This window comes from Entelurus aequoreus, linkage group LG12 (genome assembly GCF_033978785.1).
Source record: "Entelurus aequoreus isolate RoL-2023_Sb linkage group LG12, RoL_Eaeq_v1.1, whole genome shotgun sequence".
NCBI lineage: Eukaryota > Metazoa > Chordata > Actinopteri > Syngnathiformes > Syngnathidae > Entelurus > Entelurus aequoreus.
In genome coordinates this window covers 24,541,048-24,554,901 of record NC_084742.1, presented here as the reverse complement: position 1 = coordinate 24,554,901, position 13,854 = coordinate 24,541,048, and the positions used below count along the sequence as shown (strand labels likewise).

At 39.0% G+C, this 13,854-nt stretch overlaps 1 protein-coding gene across 49 annotated transcripts in view; it reads right to left on the bottom strand.

Annotated features, from left to right (window-relative positions):
* LOC133661813 (receptor-type tyrosine-protein phosphatase delta-like) overlaps positions 1-13,854 on the bottom strand; it is a 660,250-nt gene that overhangs the window by 334,808 nt on the left and 311,588 nt on the right. For all 49 annotated transcript variants that reach the window (XM_062065281.1, XM_062065286.1, XM_062065292.1 and 46 more), the window contains exon 7: positions 5,835-5,882. The gene's annotated coding sequence lies outside the window, so the exon portion shown is untranslated. The remainder of the gene's footprint in view (positions 1-5,834; positions 5,883-13,854) is intronic.

Below are 13,854 nucleotides of genomic sequence, written 5' to 3'. Positions count from 1 at the left end.
GGTACAAGTATGGACAAGTCGCCACCTCATCGCAGGGCCAACACAGACAGACAGACAACATTCACACTCACAGTACCTGGAGGGAACCCACGCAGTCACGGGGAGAACATGTAAACTCCACACAGAAAGATCCCGAGCGCAGGATCGAACCCAGGACCTTTGTATTGTGAGCAGGCCCGGCCCTAACCAATCTGGCGCCCTAGGCAAGATTTTAGGTGGCGCCCCCCCACATCGGCAGTGAAGTGTATATACTCACAAGAAACCGAATAGCTTTGTCTTTGACCTTTTTTTTACTTAAAGAAAGCAAATTAACAATCAGAATAGATAACAAGATAAAAAAAAATATGAATAAATAAATTAATACAAAAAATAAAAAATGAATATCTAACAATTTATTGTCATCATTACAGTGAAATGCTGAATAGCAGAATGCAAAGTAACAGTATAATATATTATATGAGAATGTGATGTTATGATTATCTTTAACCGAATCACAGCAGTGCTCAAATTAAAAAACAGCATTCCCTCTCATGTGATATTGCTTAATTAACATTAATGATGTGCACTTTAACAACTAGGCTTACAACTATACCTAATATATAAAGGGGTGGAAAAGTGACTATTACCTGCAGGGCAAACATTAGCTAACCAGAAGGCAATAACAATGTAAACAAAAAACACCTGCTTAAAAGATCTAATACAAATGTCTCTGAGGAATGTAAGGTGGGACCGTGGGAGTACTGTAATTACCTAACGTTACATTATTATTTTCCATAACAATTTAGCCCCCTCCACAATATTAACCCGACGTTAAAACAGAACTAGCTATTTATTGATTAGCAATTGCCGAATCATGTAACATTAGCTTAATGCTAAAAAGCCAGGTTACTATCACCAGTGTTGGGTTAGTTACTGAAAACCAGTAACTAGTTACAGTTACTAGTTACTTCATTTTAAAAGCAACTCAGTTACTTACACCAAAAAGTAATGCGTTACTGTGAAAAGTAACTATTTAGTTACTTATTTTTTTCTTATTTTTTTTTTAAAGCTCCCATTAATGCCCTTTTAGCCTTCATTTCAGTACTGTTATTGCACTGGAGAATAATACAATGTGTTGATCAACTTGACATGCATTTGCATCACTGAACTCTGCTAAGCAATGTGCTCTACATACAACACACAAAGACAAAGATATGTTTCAAAGGGCCAATTTGTTTATGGCCAGAACAAATTGACAAAACTATTTTAAATAGCTGCAACATAACATACATAAGTAACAAACAGCATAATAACAGCATAGCTGAAAAGCAAGAAAGGCACACACTACATACACAAAGCCTACCCATGCATTTTTTCCTCAAGGAATTCTGACACAAAATCATGTCTGAAGCCCAGAACACTCTACACATTTCCCCAGTTTTAGTTTAGAGATAAGGAAAGATTGGCCTGGCCCACTAGCATCCCTCTTTATGTTTGTGAACTTTATAGTCTATACATTTAGAGTGATGTGATAATCAAACACTCTAGGAGTCTAGAATGAAAGAGTATATAAGAGAATTGACAGCAACGTTCCTTCTAAGGTGCGCGCCTGTGCAATTGCGCACTGCTCAAGCATCCTCTGCGCACGGCAAATCTATGCCACGCACAAAATCAAATAAAAAAATAAGTGCATAACAATTTTCGACACACGGACACGACAGAGAAAACAGTTTTCGTCATCATTGTTCAAATATTGTAACGTCTGTCGAGACGCTTTGAGGACATGAATTCCATCCATCACTTTACTGAGCAAAACTCTTTGTCGGCCATAAACACATCACCAAAACATTAGTAAAAAAATGATATCTAGCAAAAGTGGTCATTTTCTGCAGTACAAACCAGACCAAAAGCAACTTTGTTATATCAACAGCAGCCGCTCGCTCTTTCTCACTTGTGCCAACACATGCACACATGGCACTTAGCCAGTGATGCGTTTACAGCCACACAAAAAGTGGGACAACTCCAACACCACACATAAAGTGTCATTCCAGGTCGTTACACTATGATTTACCAATCAAATGTGTGCTTATTCTAGTGTCCTTTATTAGGAATCTTAATTTATAAATATTAATCATTAAATGCTGTTAGTATATTAAATAAATACTAATAAAAATATATTAAGTTGCAGGAATGTACACATGATCCCCTGCTTACATCTCATTGTGCAACATGTGAATGTTTTAATGGGAACTAAATGCAATGTCTGAAAGGGGTACAAATTATTTCCAAAGCAGGACCTCCACCCAGACAAACAATACAAGTACACAGTTCATGAAAAACAATATTTGTTGTTATTGTCATTGTAAGTGGGCCTAAACACTTGTATTAGAAATGGAAATGACTGCTGTAATTTGATTATAATAATAAGAGAATGTTGTCTGTCTATCTGTGTTGGCCCTGCAATGGGTGGGGACTTGTCCAGGGTGTACCCCGCCTTCCGCCTGAATGCAGCTGAGATAGGCTCCAGCGACCCCGAAAGGGACAAGCGGTAAAAAATGGATGGATGGATGGAGATTGAACTTGTTATTTAGTCAGGTTTGGGACAGGTGTGCTGCTGGTGTAGCCACAGTGTGCACGTCTGATGTTGCTCACATGGCCTCCACTGAATGCTCAGGGAGTTTTTGCGTTTGCTCACACATGAACACTTACAGGGAACATTGATTGACAGAGTGTGTACCTTCAGTGCTGCATGATGAGCAGAGGCAGAATTAATCCTTAAGTGGTGGTGGTGGAGGGAAAGTAGCATTGGAGTCTCTGTCTCTCTTTACTAGCTTCGTCGAAGCATGTTGCTTATGTAGCTTGTTTCAGCACATTTGAATTTCTGTTTTGGGCAGTAGATGGGATCTTTGATCCAAAGCACAATTTACATTTAACTAAAATGTTATTTTCTTTGTGCTCGACAAAAGAAAAGTAGTGAAAATATCTCCATGTAACAAACTCAACTGCACCTCCGCCATGATCAGACACGCCCCCCTCCCCCCCCTCTCTCTTCCCTCCCCACACTCACACTCTCACACACAAAGAGCGCACGTCTCTCTGGGTAGGGGGGGCGTAATGTTGTAACAAATAATATTTCTATTAAATAGGCTTTACTTTGCATTTTAATTAACGTGGGATTATTTTTTGTATTTAAAAGTAATAGTACCAACTTTTTTTTTTTTTTTTCTCCAACATTTGTGGCACTGGCGTGGCGCCCCCTGATGGACAGCACCCTTAGCATTTGCCTATACGGCCTATGCCACGGGCCGGCCCTGATTGTGAGGCAGACGCACTAACCCGTCTTTCACCGTGCTGCCCCGATTCAAGCCGATTCCTGCAATATATTATTTGGAATATAAACTATGTTAAAACCTTTTTAAAACAGGTTACACGTTACAAACGCTCCTCTTCACTGCTGACGTATTGGCATGAGCTCACAAGAAAATTATTATTAGTTATTGGTATTTTCTTCTATTTCTTGGCCAGCATTCTTATTTGTTTCCATTTCCTGTTTACCTCCTTTTCCACAATTTTTCCTGTGCAGGCGCTGGCTTCCTTACATGTCCCTGACTGGCAATCAGGACACACCTGCTTTATATACCAGCCCAGTCCTCTGGAACTCTGTTTTTTGTTTTGTGTGCACTCCCTATCTTCACTAGTTTTGTTTATTAAATACAGTTTTACCTGCATTTGGCCTGCTGTCTCTGGATCCTGGGTTCACAACCAACAACACCCCAAGCCAGTATGTAAATTCTACGACTATATGCGCAACCAAAATAATTGATATTTGAAAATCATGAATTAATTCAGAATCTTAATAAATAAGAATTGCGACTCGGATACGAACCGTTTTTACGGCACCCCTACTATCTTTAAATACTGTCTTATATTCGATGACGACACATTATTTTAAATGCAAACCGAATGGTTTGGTAACGATGATGTTTGTCTTGTTTTGTCTCTGACTTTGCAATAAAAAAAAATATTTATTTTAATTTGTTGTTTTTGAAAGACCTACTGCAAACATGCTTATACGAGAGGAACACTTTGTATTAAAGGCAAACTGCAAATACTCTAGTCAAAGTTTGTGTACGTGCCAGGAGCGCAAAGCTGTTTTTCAGGACCTATTGCTTAAAGGCCTACTGAAACCCACTACTACCGACCACGCAGTCTGATAGTTTATATATCAATGATGAAATCTTAACATTGCAATACGGCCGGGTTAACTTATAAAGTGCAATTTTAAATTTCCCGGGAAACTTCCGGTTGAAAACGTCTATGTATGATGACGTTTGCGTGTGACGTCGATGGTTGAAGCGGAAGTATTCGGACACATTGTATCCCAATACAAACAGCTCTGTTTTCATCGCAAAATTCCACAGTATTCTGGACATCTGTGTTGGTGAATCTTTTGCAATTTGTTTAATGAACAATGGAGACTGCAAAGAAGAAAGCTGTAGGTGGTATCGGTGTATTAGCGGCGGCTGCAGCAACACAACCAGGAGGACTTAGTTGGATAACAGACGCGCTACCGTGACTACAGCTTTGGCTTCCAGACATTTGATCGCTTGCCCGTACGTGCGTGTCGCTATTTGCATGTCACGTACGTAACTTTGGGGAAATATATGTTTCTTGCCGACTCTAATGGCGGCCGGGGTGTCGTCGAAAGCTACAACGCCCGCCGCCGCACCGCTGTCCTCACCTTGACTTCCTCCGTCTCCAGGCCGCCGACCGCATCGATGATCGGGTAAAGTCCTTCGTCGCACCGTCGATCGCTGAAACGCAGGTGAGCACGGGTGTTGATGAGCAAATGAGGGCTGGCGTAGGTGGATAGCTAATGTTTTTAGCATAGCTCCGTGAGGTCCCGTAGCTAAGTTAGCTTCAATGGCGTCGTTAGCAACAGCATTGTTAAGCTTCGCCAGGCTGGAAAGCATTAACCGTGTAGTTACATGTCCAGGGTTTAATAGTATTGTTGATTTTCTGTCTATCCTTCCAGTCAGGGGCTTATTTCTTTTGTTTCTATCTGCAGTTAAGCCAGATGCTATCACGTTAGCTCCGTAGCTAAAGTGTTTCGCCGATGTATTGTCGTGAGGATAAAAGTCACTGTGAATGTCCATTTCGCGTTCTCGACTCTCATTTTCAAGAGGATATAGTATCCGAGGTGGTTTAAAATACAAATCCATGATCCACAATAGAAAAAGGAGAGAGTAAGGAATCCAATGTACCTAAGTTACGGTCAGAGCGAAAAAAGATACGTCCTGCACTGCACTCTAATCCTTCACTCTCACGTCCCTCATCCACGAATCTTTCATCCTGGCTCAAATTAATGGGGAAATTGTCGCTTTCTCGGTCCGAATCGCTCTCGCTGCATTGAAAACAATGGGGAAATGTGAGGAGCCCTTCAACCTGCGACGTCATGCTACTTCCGGTATAGGCAAGGCTTTTTTTATCAGCGACCAAAAGTTGCGAACTTTATCGTCGATGTTCTCTACTAAATCCTTTCAGCAAAAATATGGCAATATCGCGAAATGATCAAGTATGACACATAGAATGGATCTGCTATCCCCGTTTGAATAGAAAAAATTCATTTCAGTAGGCCTTTAAACAACAGACACAGTTCTTCTTCAACATTTTAGCAAAGTGTATAAAATAATAATTTAATTCAGGCTAGTGAAATGATCCAAACATGTCGCCAACTTTCTCTTATCTCCATGTGGCTTCATGGCACGTTACAGGGCCCCCTACATTAACAGACCATCTGTCCGTAAAATATAACTGCCCCTTCTAGAAATAGCGTGGCTTTAGAAAAAGCCTACCTTGAGGTTGAAGGTGTGAAAGTCAGGGAACATTCTCTCTCCTGAGACCTGTGACAGACAGAAAAAGAGGATTGTCAGTCATGATTAGAACAATTAAAGAGCAGCCTTCTCTGACAGTGATTGATCAATGAGGAACTCCCGTAAGCAAGACAAGGGCTAAGGGGTGGAGGCAGGAAAGGTGCTCCCTGGAGTAAATTGTCAAAAGTAAGTAATACGCTGTGTCCCACTTTGCCATGAAGGACATTTTTGGTCCTAAAGAACTTGATTTAACTCCAAATGAAGTCATTGTGAGAACAGCATCAAGCCGCCAAGGAAATCTATAAGCCTTGAGCTTAATGTACATGCTGGAAAACTCACTGCTGCCTTATACAAAATCCCATTACAAAATGTTTACTTACTATGGATGCAAGGAGTCCATTTACATCCCTCAAGGCAAAATCAAGCTTGTTTAGATGATTGTATTGAAAATCCATTGCTACATTTGCTAAATACAAAGTCTACCTCCGAGTATTGTCTTTCTTATTTTAATGATTTAATAGTCATAGAGCATTTTACAAGTTCAAATTTTTTTTCTTATTGTTCCAAAATATGTTGCTAATGTTCTACGTAAAAGTTGGATATTTTTGTTTTATTATGTAACATTGTTATTGTATACATATAATTTTGTTTTCAGTGTTGCAGAAGCAGTTTTCAGTTTTCTTGAAATGTTTGCAAAAAAAATATTTAATTGCTCCAGAATGTCTTCATTTTTCTATTAGTAATGTTTGATTCCATATAAGTTGTTTATTTTTCTGCTAATGTGATGTGTTGTAGAGGTTGTCTGCCCTTGTTCTAGATCTGTGTTTCATTGTTTTAGTAGTTGCGAAAAAACCCTTAAAGCATTTTGGTCTTTGAGAATTAGTTTTTTTCAGAGTTTGAATGTTTTTGTTTCATTGCTCTAGAGATGGATTTGTATTGTTTGAGACAATGGTTATTTAATTGTTGAAAAAGTTATTTGTTTCATTATTTTTGTAGAATTTCTTTTTAGTGTCGTTTTTTAAATTATTGTTCAAAGGTTATTGTTTTTTTTGGGTGGGGGCTTGAATACAACCTAACTCAAAATTGTAAAAACATTTTAAAACAAATAAAACATTTCCTTGACTGTATTTTTATTGTTTTAGAATTATTATTTTTTATTTTTTTGGAGAAATGTGTTTCCTTTAAAGGTCAAAGTGAAAACAGCAACACTATACCACCATACGGTATGTAAAGTAAAGTCATCTTGTTTAATAGATAGCAACGAGTTAGCCTTGCAAATATGCCATCAGTGATTGTGTAAGCTTGAAAGAGGAGTGTTACTTTATGAATATGTGCTCAATTTGGAAAGCCAACCTTTGTCGTGCCAATTGAAAGGACTTGGCGTGCCCCACTTTGGGATAGTAGCTTTTTTTAAATATTTACAAGTTTTTGTTTAATTTCTCTATGGGGTGGATTTTTATTGTTTGAAAAAAATGGTTATTTCACTGGTCTATTTTTTTTTTTTTTTATTGGCCTGTGACACATTCTACAGGCAAAATAAATGTGTATGGATTTGAACAATACACAAAAAAATGAAACTCACCCTAATCCCCCCTACACCTCAAATACATTAGACCCAGAAACTAAAATGGGTGATGAACTCTGCGCCTTACTGAACATGATCTTTGATTATTTCCGTGTGTACTGTCATGATGAACATGTGTACAAATAAAGCTAAGACGTGGATGATTTGTCCAGATAGTTATTGATATTGGTTGACCTATATTGTATTGCTTTTTGTATCTTCAGGGTGCAAAATGTATCAATGTAGCCCTCATATAATCGTGTGGACGCCCCAGGTCTATACAATTTTTTTGTTTTACTGTTGTAAAAGTTGTTTTTTGTATTTCTAAAATAAATTTTCTAATTCTAGAAGTGTTTTTTGATTGAATACATTTTGTTATTCTAGAGGTTTTTAAAATTGTTGCCTCTGGGACTAAAAGTATACCATTGACGATTGATTGATTGTTACCACAGCATCTTGTGTTAAAGGTAAACAGTTAAAATACCACTGATAGTCACACACACACTAGGTGTGGTGAAATTACTCTCTGCATTTGACCCATCCCCTTGTTCCACCCCCTGGGAGTTGAGGGGAGCAGTGAGCAGCAGCGGTGGCCGCGCTCGGCAATCATTTTGGGGATTCAACCCCCAATTCAAACCCTTGCCGCTGAGTGCCAAGCAGGGAGGTAATGGGTCTAGTTCTCAACCAAAACCATCTTTCCTCCACATTGACCTACGAGAGTGGCACACATTCTGAATTGCTAGTATTTGAATAACCGATAAGAAAGCCAAAATGTGTGTACACAGACGGTGAAATTATTTGAACAAGATCAGAGCGCTCCTTTAATAAAGAGCAGTGATTCTCAAACTGTGGTACTAGTGGTACGCTAAACTACCACTTACTTTAATATTCAAACACAGTGTTACTGTTCAAACTGTGTGTAATATTACAGTGGCCAAAAATATTAAATATAATTGTTGAATAAAAACTGCTTCGTTTGTAATGAATATTTAGACCTACTATGCTACTGTATTTTACTTGGAGAGACAAGTGTTTTCTGAGGTTGTAATTGGTGAAACAAGTTAAAGAACCACTGAAATAGAGGATATTTGACTCTTCTGTTTGCCCCCCCATGTCGACACCATCTCTCTATGGTGGCTTTAGTGACTGGGGTGTGTGAAGTAAATGATTTGATGTTAACGGCGAGATGGGTCCTTGGGAGCGTCAACAGTTGGAAAAAAAAGAGCGTTTGGCTGGCAGCCTTGCTTGCTTCAGCACTTTGAGTCGCATGTTTTAACAGTTCCCCCCTTAGAATGTCCCCCACAGGAGAGGAGACTTTGATGGGAGAGAATTGCACAGTCATTCATCACATTAATGAGTAATGTCACTTTATTTACAAAATATGGGGGGAGGGGATTACCCCTCCTCATTCCAGCTTTTAGAAGTTATTCACAATCAGGATTCTGCGATGTGATAATGTTGGCTGGAGTTAATTGAAAAAAAGGCAATCTACAGCGGTGCAGCTAGCCAGCTGTTTCTGTATGATTGCAGCTTTGGGTGTTTTGTGACACAGAAGGAGAGAATTTGGCGGCTTTTTTGGGACGGAGGCTTCAACTCTGATCATTAGCACACGGACAAACTTTAAACTCAAAACCAACTTGTTTTGTTTTGGGGGTTTTATAACCCCTGAGCTTCCTCACAACCACCCATGACTTATGTGGCCTAGCTTTTTTTTGCAGACTAAACATAAAAGGAATCAATGGGATTTTACCATTGCCATTACATTACTTTACAGTGGGTTCTGTCATGTACAGAAGATCTTAATCAGTGTTTTGCAGTAGGTTCTTAGAAATAGAAAAGGGCTCCTGTCATATATAAGATCTTTGACTAGTTTTTTGCATTAGGTCCTTAAAACAGCAGAGCACTTCTGCCACATTGACTAGCACTTTTGCTTAGTTCTTAATAACAGCAAAACTATACCATCATATAAAACAGTGGTTCCCAAACTTTTTTCACCAAATACCACCTCAGAAAAAACTTGGCTCTCCAAATACCACCATAATGACCCACAATAAAATATAGTAGCATAGCCGACCTAAATATTCATTAAAACATGGCTGAGGTTTTATTTAACAAGTATATTTAATAATTTTAGCCACTGCACCATTACACATTGAACAGTAACACTGTGTTTGAATATAGGAAAATAAAACACAGCACTTTACTCAAGTGATTCTTTGGCGTACCTCTAAATGGAGCCTGCGTACCACTGGTGGTACACGTGCCACAGTTTGAGAATCCCTGACATAGAAAATGTTTGACCAGCGGTAGGCATATAAGGAATCTTTGATGAGTGAATGTTGTAGTATTCTGGTCCTCATTGGTCCTCAGCTTGATGAAAATGTGGGCCCCAGGACAATTTAGGTGAATAGCCCTCTTTTTGGCATTTCACAACAGACTGATAAATCACAGAAGAGGAGGAGTCACTATTTATTTAGCCCTTCTAATTGAAAATGTCCGTCACGGGGGCAGCCATTATCTCTTTGCCTTGATCACTGGCAGGTATTTCACAGTGAGTGATGCACCAAGTGTCAACGCAGGGTTGGAAATGCTGAGGAGTCAAAATTCTGCTTGTTTCTTTCTACAGTCGTCTACTTTTAAGCAATGTTTGACATGGCCCTTGGCATCATTGTGATTATTCCGTCACTGCTTTAGCTTCAAAGCATTGCGATTAGCGCTTAAAGAAGCTGTCACCTCCTTTGAGCAAAGCCCCTCGGGCTTAACTTCTAATTGTCCCCCAGGGGGTTGTCATTAGCTTCCACCTTGTCTCCAGCTTTCGTTTCCCGCTGCTGTCTTTCCTATCGCTAGCAATGCCTGGCGTTGTAACATAAGGACATTTGATGTTTCCTTCTAAACAACAGCAGGAATACCAGGTGCATTTTATAAACCCACAACAATAATGGTACACAGTTTTACCGCACAGAGGAGTGCCACAGGAATCCTCGTTAAGCCCAATGTTATTTTTCAAACCTGATGACTTTTTATCCTGGCTATCACTGATTGATTTTCAGGTGTGCATCTTGGCATCAAATAACATATTTTCTAACTGTAAAAAATCAGTTGAGTGTTCTTGTTAGTTAAATCAAACACATACAGAGGAACCTCGATTTACAAACCCCTCAGTATACAAACTTTTCGATGTACAAGCCACAAACAGAATAAAAAAAAGCTTGCTGTACAAACCTTCTCTTAGTGTACACATGTTTCATCCACCAATTCTGTGCCAGCATCGCAACCATCATGTTGTGCCTGGCAGGACATCAATTGTGGGCGGGATCATTGATCTCTGTGCTCATTCAGTCAAATGAGCAGTGTTGTTGTTAGCTACTTTGTTAATTGCTACTTTTTGTGCTTTTCAGAGTGTTTTTTAAACCCTTTTACAGCATTTTTCAAGTTTTACTAGCTCATTATAAGTCCAAAGAAAGCGATGGACAAGCGATGTGTGGTTTGAAACATTCTGGAAGTATCAACAGTTTTGTCGACACTCCCCTCCCCTAAAGTGGATTTTAATTTTTGTTCCTAACCATTGTAGCGACCTGGCTGTTAAAGTTAAGAAGTTTTGTGATTTTAAACTGTCAGTGTACCAGAGCGCTGTAGTGACAGTGTGTGTGCGTGTAGAAAGAGTGGCTACGAATGAAGACAGTTCAGCTGTTGTTGTTATTTTGGCTTTGTTATTAAATAGAACGTTGGTCCATCACCCCCATTTTATGTTTGATATTAAGTACTGCATAGTGCTTTATATTGTGTTGAAAGTGTACAAACCTTAACTAAAATATGGACTTTTGTCCAGGCTTGGACCCGTTACTCATGTTTACATTGTTTCTTATGGAGACATTTTTTCATTAAACATGCCAATGAACACATCTTGAACAGCTGTCCTAACCTCACCCGTTTAATCACTGGCGAGAATTAGCAAGGCGGCGGATGCTAAGCATGTGCAATAATCTCTGCAAAGTGCATTGTTTACAAACAGTAATTAATATCGCAGCACTGTTTTTTTTTTTTGCTTGCTGAGTGTTGCTTGTTTCTTATGGAGACATTGTTTTCAATGTACAAACTTTTATGTCACAAACCCTGTCCAAGAAGCAGGGTTCATATACCAAGGTTCCACTTTTTTGTTCTTTTCTTCTACATGGGGTATTGTTTTGAAACGTCTCATTGCGTCACAATGAAGCTGGTTTATATTTGAAATATGACATGGTCCAGCTGTCAGGAATTGGCCTGTTAAAATACAAACACTTATAATAGATCATTTCAAAAATCAAGTACAAGTCAGTTTAAAAACACCACAATGTGTCTCCAACGTTTGACTGTACAACACGAGTGACACAAGGCTTCTAGGCGACCCCAGTTATTTTGGTTTTCTAATTGGGGATTGAATTACGAGGACAAACAATGATTTTGGAGGCTAATGTTGAGAAAAGTTGTCGTCTGGAACACCAGAGGCTGTGGCAACAAACCCTTTGTTGTGTAGATATTGTAGGAAACATCTCTCAGACCTTAATATGAAATGGAGTTGAACTGTAAACAAAATAATAATAATAATCCCATCGACCTCCAATTTGGTTTTAGTTTTCAAATTGTAAGTTCTTTGGGCTCCTGTGAGTTCTGAAGATCGAATGTATATTTTTCTCACAAAGTGCATGACCTCAGAAGCGTTTCTTCTTCTTCCTTTTGAATTTTTTTTTTCGTGAAATAAATACATAAATAAAAAATCAATTGAAGACATACATGGGAAAAGCTAACGCAATTGTCCACCGTTGACTATGGCTGGTGCAATGTGTGACACTTGTGACGTTTTAATGGGTTCTCTATTTTCACATGCAGAAAAAGCGGGATGAGAGAGATATACAGAGAGCACTTCATGTGTTGCTCAAGGTCCTTTTAGATACTCCCCATCCCACATCTCCCTGCACAATTAATTTTATCTTTGGGGTATTATCAAGAGAGAGCTTGGCAAAGCAGCATGACAGAAAAAAGAAACGATAGAAAAAAAAAAAAAAAAACGATCCAGAACCCTGAGGCTCAGGGGGGAAGGATTAATCTGTTTGACAAGATCTCTCACAAATGATTTTTGCCTTGGTTTTGCTTCTGTTAGATGTTTGCCACAATGTCTGGAAAACGCTTGCAACATGCAAGCGGCAAAGCAAAGAAAAAAAGGATGACAGGTTGTTGCAAAAATGCTAATCATAGATCGTCTATATTACATGAGATCGCTAAAGTTTTAAGGACCTACTGCTAGTCAAAGAACCCCCTACATGCCAGGAGTAGTCTGCTGTGTTGAAGGATCTACTGCTGTTATGTGTCAGCAAGCATTGCTATAGAGCTGCATTGTGTCCTGCTAAAAAAACTATGCAGTTTCAATCCAATCCTTCCACTCTTGCTCATAATCGCAGAAACAATTTTGGACACATGGAGAATGAATCAAAATCATGATTGAATAATTATCTGGAGTGAAATTCATTAAACATGCCAATGAACACATCTTGAACAGCTGTCCTAACCTCACCCGTTTAATCACTGGCGAGAATTAGCAGGGCGGCGGATGCTAAGCATGTGCAATAATCTCTGCAAAGTGCATTGTTTACAAACAGTAATTAATATCGCAGCACTGTTTTGTTTTTCTTTGCTTGCTAAGTGATTTGAGTGCACTTCTGTAATTGTGCCAAGGAGAGTTGTACTTGTTAAGATTCAAGACTGAGCGTTGACATTAACATAGCATGTGTGTCTCTTTATGGGTGTCCAAATTTTACGCATCCGCAAAAACCACCGGAAAAGTAGAAATTCACAATTTGAACGCAGAGTGTGCAAAATGAAACAGGCTGCTTCTGGTGTTTCTGTGACTGGACATTGCCAAGGTGACCGTGCCAATGTGGAATTCCGTGGCATTTACACAATGCGGTCATGGCGCATGTGGCTTTCACAGCCCATGAAGCCTGACATACAGCAAGAGGGGACTATTTTGAACAGCATCGCATGGATGTGAATAATAATACGATTTTTATATAGCATACAATACATATACTGTGCATTACTAGAACTAATGACATGCAAGCTTTTATCATATCTGCATACATAGCTCATCTGCTGTTAGATTAAAAAACTATTGTAATAGCCTGCATTTTAAAAGGGGAATATTAGCATATTCATAGATGACTTTAATATCCTGCACAGTACCTAATAAGTCTGCCAAATTAAACAATTTAAACACATTAAATAAAATCAGTATATTGAAGAGCGACTAATGCAATGGTTCCGTTGTTTAAGCTGCATCTAACCAACTTTGTCTTAAATAAAATGAGAAATGCACAGTGGTAGACAAACGTGATGGGGCTTGAAAGTGTGATGTGGAAACGCAATGCATCATGGGTCTTACTGCATCGGAATAGTATATTTACA